The 12,028-nt window shown below is 40.4% G+C and overlaps 1 protein-coding gene across 1 annotated transcript in view; it reads left to right on the top strand.

The window, feature by feature from the left end:
* The window catches only part of Atf6 (activating transcription factor 6), a 165,636-nt gene that overhangs the window by 147,952 nt on the left and 5,656 nt on the right, over positions 1-12,028 (top strand). The gene's annotated exons all lie outside the window — the stretch shown is intronic.

Here is a 12,028-nt window from a genome sequence, read left to right as displayed (position 1 = left end):
TGTTTTTGTGGAGATTAGAAACATTCCATAATCCTAAATCATTTATTTGAGAGTCTGAGAGAAGGTTTGTAGCCAGGGCACTCCTAGTTTTTTGGTATGGGGTATCAGAGTAGAGCATTTTGCTTAGGACTGACCTCTTTGAGCTTTGATCAGCGGCCTCCAGGACCTATCTGAGTGCTGTGGAGACAGTTTCCTTAGTGCTCTATTAGGTTGGTTTCCAGTTGTAGAAAAAAGGAAATTCTTTTCTAGAATGAATGTTTTCTGATTATTTTTTCTGCAGGATTGAATGCTAGAAATATCCAAGTGGCTGCAGCCATTGACCAGACTAACACAGTCAGCAGCTGTTTCTTTCCCTGAGTAGTACCTACATTAGCTGATGAACTTTAAGATTAAAAAACAAACAAACAAAAACACCTGCATATTTTACAAGATAAATGCAGGTTTTTAAAATGTTCTTAAGTGACTAGTACCTGACTATATTTCAGCTAAGAATAGGATTGGGGGATTGTATTAGCCACCTCAGATCTCAGCATGCTATTTGGATTTACCTTATCGCTGCTTTGTTTGTTTGTTTGTTTGTTTTTAATGATAGAGACTTGATATTAAGTCCAGGTTGTTCTGGAACTCTTGAGTCACCTGTCTCAACCTCTCAGGTGCTAGAATTACAGGCACATATCCAGCTTGTCTTACCTTCTGTTAATAAGACTTGCCTGCAAGAAGGTAAAACAGTAAGGGACAGGGAAACCCAGACATAGTTCTGAAGACCCATTAGCTTGGTGTTACTTTTGTAACATTGTTCCCTAGTTGTAAGGAGCGGATGGAATTTAACACATGGTGGTACTCAAAGGCTCAGGCTTTTTAAAGCATGCTCAAATTTAATTCAGATTGGGGATTTCTGACATGTCCGTGGAATAAAGGAGATTCTGAACAGCAAATAATGTTGTAGACATTGACTTGTGAACCCGGCCTCTACCCTGTTCTTAAGTGTACTTTCTATTCCAAAGAGGAAGGAATTGTCCAGCTAAAAACTGAATCTGGGGTTGGGAAATGGCTCCGTTAGTTAAATGCTTTTCATTCAATATGAAGACGGAGCTCACATCCTTAGAGCACACATTTGAAAAAGCTGAGCATGGTGCTGTGTGCTTGTTGCCCAGGTAAATGGGTACAGCAGGATGCCTGAGGCTCACTAGACAGCTGGCCTAGCCTGCGTGGCAAGCCCCAGGCCAGTGGGAGACCCTGTCTCAAAACGAAGGTAGTAGTTCCTGAGGAATAAGACCTGAGTTTGTCCCCTGGTCTCCGTATGCGTGAGCACCTTCACCTGCTGGCACACATGTATAAACCCATACACAATATATCCATATACACGTATACAAAAACTTAATCTCCAGGATATAAACTTGAAGTGGCTTTCATTTATGCTTTAGCACACTTCTCTGAGTATTCATTTCAATTTCCACCCCTTTAAGTCAGCTTCCTTTGGGGTTATGTCTACACATTCCTGTATCCCAATAAATGTTGATAAAATGTTTGTGTATAGTGAGAATTCAGCAGTGACAAAAATACCTGTTCCCAGAAGCCCACAGTGTGAGGCCTCCGAGGAGCTGCCTTTGAAGTTAAGCCCACTGAGCAGATGTTTCTGAGAAACCTCGGGAGTTTGCCAGCTCCCACTGTCCAAATTTGTCTGTGTACTCCAGGAGGCTGTATGTCTAGTCAGGTATGGAAGGGAGAGACACACCATTTTTCTTAGAAAACAAAGAGAAGAGTGAGAAATAGTAGTCTTTGCAGCTATATAAACTGATTTGTGTGTGTTTCTGTTTCTAAGAAAATTTGAGGTTATGTAAAATTGTGATGTCATATTCATTTTCACCTGTTGACAGTTCGAAGTTGTTTCTACTTCTGAATGAGATTTTCCAAATCATTTGTAAGCGCTGTCATATGTATGCATATATGTATATATATTGCACCTTCATGGCTGATCAAATCATTGCATTATCTTTACCTGTACTCTTAACCAATCTCCAGACAACATGTTGCCAGGATAGTCTCGGCCTTTGAAGTCTCACTGACTTTCTAAATTCGTCTGTTGTCAGAGTTCCTTTCACTGTGTTCATTTTCTTCTCATAAAGGTCAGGTCATGTAATTGAGTTCATTTCTCTTTGCACACCACACCAAAGCTAGGCTTGCCACTACTGAAATGGATTCCAAATATAAAGATGGTGTCTAGTATGGTTTTGTCTTTTTGTCAAATTTTTTTCTGAATCTCTGATCCAGTTACTGCTGCCTTCCCGTAGGAAAGGATACCATTAGTGACAGCCCTTTCCTCTGAAGGAGGTGTCTGGTCATAAACTCTCTAGTACAGGTATTTACTGTGTCATTTCATGATGTAGCAGATCTTCAAGAAGCAGAGGAGCAAAGGAGTCCAAACATGTTACAGTTCCGTTTTTTGAATAAAAAATATGCCAGGATTTTTTTTTATAAAGTGAGAATAATTGGTCCTACTAGACCTGTTTCTCTTTTAAGGCTCTATATTCTCTGGAATTCTTTGTCAGTGATAATGTAGAAGCCGGGCCTTCCCATCATAATGGCCAGAAATATTGTACAGGCCATCTCAACATTCTGGAAAAATATGCAATTCCCATCCATTTATTTATTTATTTATTTTTAAATGCAAGTAAAGAAGGCTGGGCATGGTGGTGTTCACCTTTACTGCCAGCACTCAGGAGGCCAAGGCAGGCAGATCTCCATGACTTCAAGGTTAGCTTCATCTAAATACTGAGTTTTAGACCAGCCAATGCTACATAGTAAGACCCTGATTTAAGGATAGGTGGGTGGGTGGGTGGATGGATGGATGGATGGTGAGATAGAAAGAGAGAGAAGAGAAGAGAAGAGAAGAGAAGAGAAGAGAAGAGAAGAGAAGGAAGGAAGGAAGAAAGAAAGAGAGAGAAAGAAAGAAGGGAGAAAGAGAGAGAGAGAGAAAGAAAGAAAGAAAGAAAGAAAGAAAGAAAGAAAGAAAGAAAGAGAAAGAAAGAAAGAAAGAAAGGGAAAGAAAGAGCCTATCACCATGATCCCAGAGGCTCTGGGTTTTATAGTGAAGGGCCTCTGGACATTATTAGTATATCTGTTAGTAGATGATAAGGAATGGAATTGGCATATTATTTACCCATTAGTCTCCCGTTTGTTTAAAGTTAAATTTATTGAGTATTCCTCAAGAGTGCGGGGGTCGGGGAGCGGGGATAATTAGAAGAATCACATGAGCGAGACATGGGCTCTTGGGAGGTGGTATTTTGGAGCTGTCCTCTTTTGGCTCTGGGTACCCACCATGCAGTTTAAGCAGGATATCCTCTGATGGTGATTCTGATATCAAAAGTGATTAGATTTTTTTAATGATAAATAATTCTTGACTTTTCTAATTTCAGGAAAAAAAGTATTGCTAACCTGATAGAATAGTTTTAAGAATGGCTTCTTTCACCTCACTGCCTGGGTCAAGGTCTACTTTGTCGCTTTCCAGTTGAGTGATGAGGCACTTCATGTCTGTGTTTTAGTTGCTTTATCTCAGAAAACAAAACAAAACAAACAAACAAAAAAAACAATAATCCTAATTATAGTGATTTAAGAGCTTGTTATGAGAATGAAAAAATTAGGTGATCAGTGTTTTGCACATAGAAGTATTTATTAAGCAGATATTTATTAATAGTTATATTCCTAGAAATTTAATATAATTTCATTTAATATAGCCCATATGAAAATCTGTATATTAAAATGTAATAATGAGGCTTAGACATATATAGTAATAAGGGGTTTTATTTGTTTGTTTGTTTTGCTTATGCCTAGTAATACCATTCATATATCATGACCCTAAAGGAATCCCTTGAGAATCCAGTGGATTTTATTGTAGTCACTATTTTAGGTCCACATACGTGTTTTGTGATGTCACTTCTAATCTAACAGGACAAAACTTTCTTGTCCAAGATCCCCATTGTGTAGTGGCTATTAAACTTGAACTATTTAACAAGTTCTAGTTTTGTTACAACTGACTGTGATTTTTTTTTTCTCTGCCTTTTTGAGCATCCTCAACCTTAAAATCTTCTCATCAGAGAAACTTTTAAATTTCACTTGGCAAAGGGCCTCTGTGACAGTTGCTGAGAACTCTTTGTCCCTCATGTGTTCTTATGTCTCCAAATACTTCATGTTGGAAGTGCTCTTCCTGTCACCATCTGCACAACAGTAACTTGATCTGTGCTCCTGCCAGCCGATGAGGGGGATACCACCCATATCCCCTTTAATTTCACCCACTCCCGGTTTTTTTTCAGCCATTTCTTAAAGAAGCCTAATTTGTTTTTTTTTCTTTTTTTCTTTTTCCTTTTCTGTGATTACCTTAACATTATTTAATGAAATGGGTCATTTATACATGACTTATAAGCGTAAATCTCAGCATTGGAGTTATCAAGGAGAGTTTCTTAGAAGTTGATACTCAAAGTAGGCCTTAAAGGATTATTAGAGTTGAACTAGGTAGAGAATCTGAGTGGATCAAAAATAACAGGAAAGGGTTTCCCCGGAAGCAGAAATGAGAGCACGAGCAATGTGTGGTATGTTGAAGTGTCCCACACCAGGACATGTGTGACAACTAGAGATGCTGGCATAGTGGGGTTAGCTTATGGAAGTGAAGAGTCGCCACAGACAGATGCTATTATAGCACGCCTCTCTTCTTTATTCACTGTGCTCCTGGCTTTTGTGTTTTCCTGTTTTGTTTTGTTTTGTTTTGTTTTGTTTTGTTTTTTGTTTTGTTTTTTCATTGAGGTTGCTCTTGTATCCCCAGATTCAGGTGCAGCTATCAGCAGCATAGCATGGCACCAACCAGATTTGCACAGAGCAGACCCCTCCATTAGGATTGGTGCCTGACTCTAGGTGAAAATCTGTCTTTGGCTCTAGAGAGGTGCTTAGCAGTTTGGGGCACTGGTTACCCTTGCACAGGAATTAAGTTCATTTCCTAGCACCTGCATTGGCAGCCCCAAACCATCCATAACTCTAACTCCAGGAGACCAGATACCCTCTTCTGCTCTCTGCAGTCACCAGGCACTGTATGTCTGTGCTGCACAGACATACAGGTAAACACCCACACACAGAAATAACAAGCAAATAAACATTTTCAAAATCTACCATACACACACACACACACACACATACACACACACACACACTAGTCAAGTTTTGTTACTTTTAAAAATTAAACTTTGTGTAAATTTTGGATATTTAGTTCTGTTTATGGTCAAGGTTCTGTTTTTGTGTTAGTCATCTCACAACAAATAGCCCTTTGGCACACTGTGCTTAATTCAGTTATTGTGTGTTTACAAGCTACTCAGAATTCCACATTGCCTGGATTTTTTCCACCCTCAATGTTCAGACACCTTTCCTGGCTTCCCGGACCCTTCTGAGCATTCAGAAACACATTCCAGGGCCTGTGCTTGCTGCCTTTCATCTCTTTTCCTTTTTACTTGCCTGATGGATTTTAAATGTAAAATACTCGGTTTATGCATTTTACCAGACTTGGATCAGTGTTCCGTCTCATTCTCTGTGCTTCAAAAGGCCCAGCACACAAGATGGATATTTTATAAAATGTTGTCATTTCAACATACCTGTTGGTAGAAGCATAAACCCAGAACACTTCACTCTTCCCTTAGTGTGGCCTCTTTTGTGTTCTGTTTCCCCAGATTGATTGATTGATTGACTGATTCCCTCTCCCTCCCTCCCTCCCTCTCTCTCTCTCTCTTTAAATTAAGTATACATTTGGAGGGGGAAAGGCTTGGGGGTCTTTTTACAGAAGTTCATTCTTAATTCTTTAACCTTCTGTTTACCATGCTCTCTGTCATGAGGAAATTCATTCTCGTAGCAGAGCCTTCCACATGGACAGTGGAGACATCGTCTTTAACGTGTGTGCCTGTGTTTCTGCCACTCATATTCTAACCCTATTTCTAAGGACCCTTTTTCTCCTGCCCTTCTAAACTAGCTCCAGTGTTCAGACCCTCTCTAAGGGCCTGCTTTGATAATATTATCACCACTGAGTGACAAATTGTTAGCGTCAGTTGGGGGTGCTGTCCTTCCCAGAGGTGCTCACCTGGTAATGGAGCTCAAAGTCTTAAAGGAGAAGCAGGAGCCTCCTCTACCGTCCTTGCAGTGAGTGGTAAAGCTCCTGCTGCCTGCTGCCCAGTGTGTAAACAGATGCCTGCAGTCCCTCGCCATTGAGACTTAGGCAAGATCAGGCTACCCTGAAGCCAGCCGTGGTGACTCACACCTGGAATCTCAGTATTGGAAATGGTAAAGCGGGAGAATTACCTTGAGCTCAAGCCCAGCCCTACTTTACAAAGAGTTACCATGAGCCTGTTTCTCAATCTGTCTTCCTTAAGTTACAGCAGTTCAAACACCGGTAATGGTGAGACCACCTCACCTACTGTCCGATTGGGTTATGTGAAACCCACAAAGAAGCCTTTTATAAGATCTCCCGGAGCAAACCAATGCTGCTGTATTCTCTAATTTTTGGAGATGTTGGAGCCTCCAATCGGCACATCATTGCTTTCAGATGTTGGGAACATTGTGACTCCTATTGGCAGCATAGCTCAGTGGTAGAATCCCTGCATTCAGTCCCAGAATTGCAGAAAAAAAAAAAAAAAATGGATCCAGCATGTCTTGCGTAAGGGCTTGGTCAATTCCACTACGTTCACTTTCTGTCTAGATCTGGTATGGTCCTTGAGCCTTGCTGCTGGTACTGTGGCCCAGCACTTGTCACCATCAGGAGGAGGGAGAGAAGAACAGAATATATTTTAAAGCCACCTACTCCAATGCCACCCTGAGTGTCCTGATTAGGCTTAAAATAACAATACCATTTCAGCCATAGCTAAGAGCTCCTAGGTTTAGAACCCTGTGGCACTTTTAGTTTTCCTTTGGAGCATCCGAGCTTATGTTTCTAGGTCTTTCCTCTCTTCTTGATATTTAAGGCATTCAAGAACTCTAGTTTTCAGTATAAGCTGCAGCAGGCATGTTTACCTAATGTCTTCTGCAGGTGGTTTAAACTATGTTAGAGAGTGCAGTCCTGATCGTAAATGTCACCTGGATTCTGAGTTAATCTAAAAAAAAAAAAAAACAGTAAAAATTAGTAATATGTATGTCATGTCTCTAACATGTGTTTTCCATTATTTGGGCTTCTGTACTATAGCGCATGTGTGTGTGTGCGTTCATACACAGAGAGAAGCACAGAGGGACTGTGATTCCAAAAGGAAATGACTGGTATGGTACCTTGAAATCTGAACTTGGTCACATGTTCTAGATGAAATGATTCCAAAGACATTAGCAGAATGTCTTCCATCTTCTACTTCTGGAAAACAGTTCAGCGAGAAACACTGGCTACCTCCTAGACATCCAAATTTAGTTGTATAAAGATAAATAATTTGAAAGCCATTATGTGGAGGCATGACTTAGGCTGCTATAGCAGTCGCCTTCAAGAAGAGGTTAGTCTGCGCAGCCAGCTGCTCTTCATCTCTGGTGAAGCGGGAAAGAAGATTAGCTTTACTTGTAAGTGAAGACACTTAAAGGAGTTTTAAGGGAGCATTATCACCATTGCGAGTGTTATGAGCACCGGGACAGATGACTGAGGTCAGAGCACGGGGATACTCCCTTGGGGTTACCATAGCATTGTATCATATACTATAAAATTAATAGATTTACCTCATGTTTTCTTTTTTACCCCATTAAGAATCTGGTAGGCAGCTGGGGATGGTGGCACATGCCTTTTATCCCAGCACTTGGGAGGCAGAGGCAAGCAGATCTCTGTGAGTTTGAAGCCAGCCTTATCTAAAAAGAGAGTTCAGGACAGCCAAGATTATACAGAGAAACCCTGTCCCAGAAAAACAAACAAAAAAATCCAGTAGGTTCTGTTTTCTGAAACATATAAACAAAGCTTCTCATATGGTTTCAGAGACCATATAGACTCCCTGAAGTGTGCGGATTAGACCCCTTTGAAAACCCTCCAGACTAGATGTCTCCAGCTTTCCCACCTTCCTTCATGACAAGCTTCATGGCTCACTTTCCCCAAACAGTGGAATCTGAAGATCAAATGTCAAACTTTGGATTTTCTTCCAAAATGTTTGACTTGTCTTGTGCAAAAGTTCAAAGAAAGGGTAATGGGACAGGAAGAATTTTACTTTTAATCTGAGTTCCTTGTCACCAAAAAGTATTGAGACTTAAAAGTTACCATTTGGCTCTGCATATTAATTGGAAAGTAGCTAAGACCAGGTCCTCCCCAACACAGCTCCAGATTCCCAGCTGAGAACGCAGAAGCAGATGCCACGTTGACTGCTGAACAGTCTTCCAAGTCCTCAGCGTCTCTGCGAGAGCGCCGTGATTATTCAGCTAGGCATGAGAAATATTATCTGTTTATAATTCTCTCGTTATTTCATTTACTACAAGTTGGAAAATGACCACCCAGGATTACAAATAAGGGAGTAATTTGGCCCTGTCTCCAAAGTAAAAAGCTTTAATCCTCCTAAGAAGCAAAGAGGGAGTATCTGCATATTTAAAATTTATGATAATAGACGCTGCAGAGGTGACTCAGTGCCTCAGAGAACTTGTTGCTTTTCCAGAGGACTGGAGTTTGGTTTCCAGCACCCAGGTCAAGTGGCTCACAATGGCCTGACCCCAGCTCCAGGGGCTCCCAGCCTCTTCTGGTGTGTGTGTGGTGTGTGTGGTCTGTGTGTGTGTGTGTGTGTGTGTGTGTGTGTGTGTGTGTGTTTGCTTGTGCTTGCAGGATTCTGCATGGTGTCTGTGTTCCTTCTGCTGGATACCACTGTCTGAGAGAACTGAGCACACAGAATTGCACTTGTCTCCTTGGCATGGACAGGAACTCTGGAATGTGTGTTGCCCCACCGTAGTAGTGCTCCAGTGACCGAGAGGAAGTACACACCTTTTAGATGTCCATGGTTTCATCTCTGACCTCACTGTTAAGTTCACAGCTAGGGTAATCTAATGGCTTAGAAACTGCACTGCTGAGGCTAGAGAGATGGCTCAGCAGTTAAGAGCACTGGCTTCTCTTCCAGAAGTCGTAAGTTCAATTCCCAGGACCCACATGGTGGCTCACAATTCCCATGGGATGTGATGCCCCTTTCTGGAGTGCAGATGTACATGCAGACAAAACACCCACATACATTATAATATTCTGTGTTGTGGATTATTAATACTTACTGTTGATATATCTTTTAGTTAAGCAGCCCTTATTCCTAAACAGCTGTATAACCAAATCACCACACAGAGACTAGGATTAATTTAATTAACCTAGAGCACAGTGCTTGGCAATAGTTACTCCATCCTAAACCTCCAAGCCCACATAGTTTCCTATCATTCAGATTCACCCATTGTACTTGCTTTTAGTCATAGCTTAGGTCCGGTTCATTTCTCCACGTAGTTCTAAGACCTCTCCTGCAGATTCTTCTCTCCTCCTGCCTCCTTCCTCTTCCTTCCACTCTAGACCAGGATGTCTCACCCTATCCTCTCCATTGCTCTGCATTGTGGCTGGTTGTTTTAATTGACAATATAGAGAACAAATGGTGGCATGTTTACACAGACTTGAGACAGGTGATGCTCCATGTCCAAACTGAAACTAGATAGTGGGGGAGAGAAATCAGCATTTGAATGAACAAGGGTGTATTGTATACATTCCAATAGAACATTATACCAACAATTTTGCTAATCCATGAATATAGAAAACCTTTCTTTTATCTCATATCTTCTTTAATTTCTTTCTTTAGTGCCTTAAGGTGCTTTTACCTCCTTGGTTTGCCGTAGTCTTGGGGGTTTTCTTGTTATTGTTATTGAGGCAGTTTTGAGTGGAATAATTGTTCTTAATTTTTTTTCTTGGCAAACTCATTATTGGTATGTAGGAAAACTAGTGATTTTAGCATGTTGGTTTTGAATCCTGCCACTTTACTGAAAACACAGACGTCAGAGTCTTGTCAGGCTTCACTGTACCATAAAAAGTAAAACCCATAGGTTCTTTTATATACAGAATGGTATCACCTGAAAATAGTCAATTGTCTTCACATTTTGCTCTTTATATACCTTTTATTTCTTCTCTTTTGTTCTAGCTAAGACTTTAAGCGTTCTGTTGACTGAGTGGAAAAAGAAGGCACTGTGTACCATTCCTGATTTTACAGGAAATGCTTTTATCCGCATGTAATGTGATGTTGGCTGTAGGCTTGCTGTATGATATGTTCCTTCTGCTCCGAGTTTCTTCAAGACTTTTATCATGAAGGCATGGAGAACTTTGTCAGATACCTTTTCTGAGTGTATAGAGATGATTTAATTCATTTCTGTCTTTAAGTCTATTTATATGTTGTGTTACATTTACTGATTTGCATATGTTGAACCAGCCTTTTGTCCCTGAACTGAAATCACCTTTATCCTGATATGTGATCTTCAGTGTATTCCCTTTGTTCGTATGTCCTGGGCTTAGTCTTCTGATTAGGTTTTGCCTGAAGTCTATTTTATTAGCTCTACCAGACTATTGACATTTGCTGGGAAGGCTGATTCCATCCTTTGACAAATGTGTTTTTTAATCCAATCAACCTGTATTTTTTTCAATAGTCAGTTGAGGTTATTGCTTTTAGGTTATTATTGAGAGGGGCTTGCAATTTCCAATGGCTGTTTTGGTGGTTGTTTTGGTTGTTTGAATTATTGGTATTTTCTTTCTCATGTTAGTATTAAGAGTTTGCTGGTTTCCTCTGTTATGCATAATAAGTTGCTACTTAGCTCTCCCTTGCTCTCATAGATAACAGTATTGTCTTCTTCCTCTGTATATAGTATTCCTTTAAGTGGTTTCTGCAGTGCTGAGTTAGTCGTTATGAATTGCATTAGTATGTGCTTATCCTGAAATGCCAAGAAATAACTTATTAAGTATAGTGTTCTTTCTTGGCAGTTATTTATGTTTAGGGCTTGAAGTATATCATTCAATGCTTTCTTTGCTTTTAGAGTTGCTAACAAGAAATCTAATGTTATTTTAATATGTTTTCATTTATATATGGATCAACATTTATCCCTCATAGCTTCTAATATGTTTCTTAGCTTTATACTTTTAACATTCGTTGGGGTTAGTATTAGTTGTCAGCTTGACAGAATCTAGCATAACCTGGAAGATGGGCCTTTGGGCATGCCTATGGAAGGTTTCCCGATTGCTTTAACAAAGGTGGGATGACACATTCCCCCTGGTGAGTGGAGCTGTTCCCTGGCAGGGATCCTGAACTGTGAAAATGGAGAGCAGGAGCTGAGCATTCATCCCTGTCTGGTTCTTACCTGTCAATGTGGCACAGGCAGCTACTTCAAGCTTCTACCATCTTGACTTTTTCTCCATGGTGGACTGTACCTTGAACTCTGAGCCAAAGTAAACTCTCTTTGGTTTTCTTTGCCAAGATATTTCATCACAGCAACAGAAAAAAACTAAGACAACATCTTCTCTTAACTCTGATATGCCATGAAAAGTTCTCTAGTCATATCTCTTTGGGGCGTGAAGTGGTTCGTGTATTTGCATGTCCATTTCCTTCTCTGGACTTAGGATATTTTCTGCTACAGTTTTATTGAGTAAATCAAATTTACTCTGGCCTTAGGCTTTAACTCACTTCCTTCTGCCCACAGGTTCCTAGGTTTGGTTTTCTGAAGACATCTCAGTATTCGTGGATGTTTAGGTCATGCTCACTGTATACACCTCTTATGTCGCCAGTACGATTTAGGAGCAATAGTACTAGGGTGCCTTTTGGAGGACATGTAGTGTAGGGTGTTTTGAACTTGAGGGTATGAGTATGTAAGTAGTAAAATGCAGAGGGAATGGGGTGGAGAGGAAAGGAGGAGTAAAGTAAGAATGAGAAACAAACAATGAGGCTGAGATACAGTAGAGAAAATATTGTGGAGTAAATAGTCCATCAGCCTTTCCAGGGAGATATAAGTTAAATCACAAGTGAACAAGTAAAGTACAAAAGTGCAAACAGTTTTCAAA

Source organism: Meriones unguiculatus, chromosome 11 (genome assembly GCF_030254825.1).
Source record: "Meriones unguiculatus strain TT.TT164.6M chromosome 11, Bangor_MerUng_6.1, whole genome shotgun sequence".
NCBI lineage: Eukaryota > Metazoa > Chordata > Mammalia > Rodentia > Muridae > Meriones > Meriones unguiculatus.
This window is presented reverse-complemented; position numbering and strand designations above follow the sequence as displayed.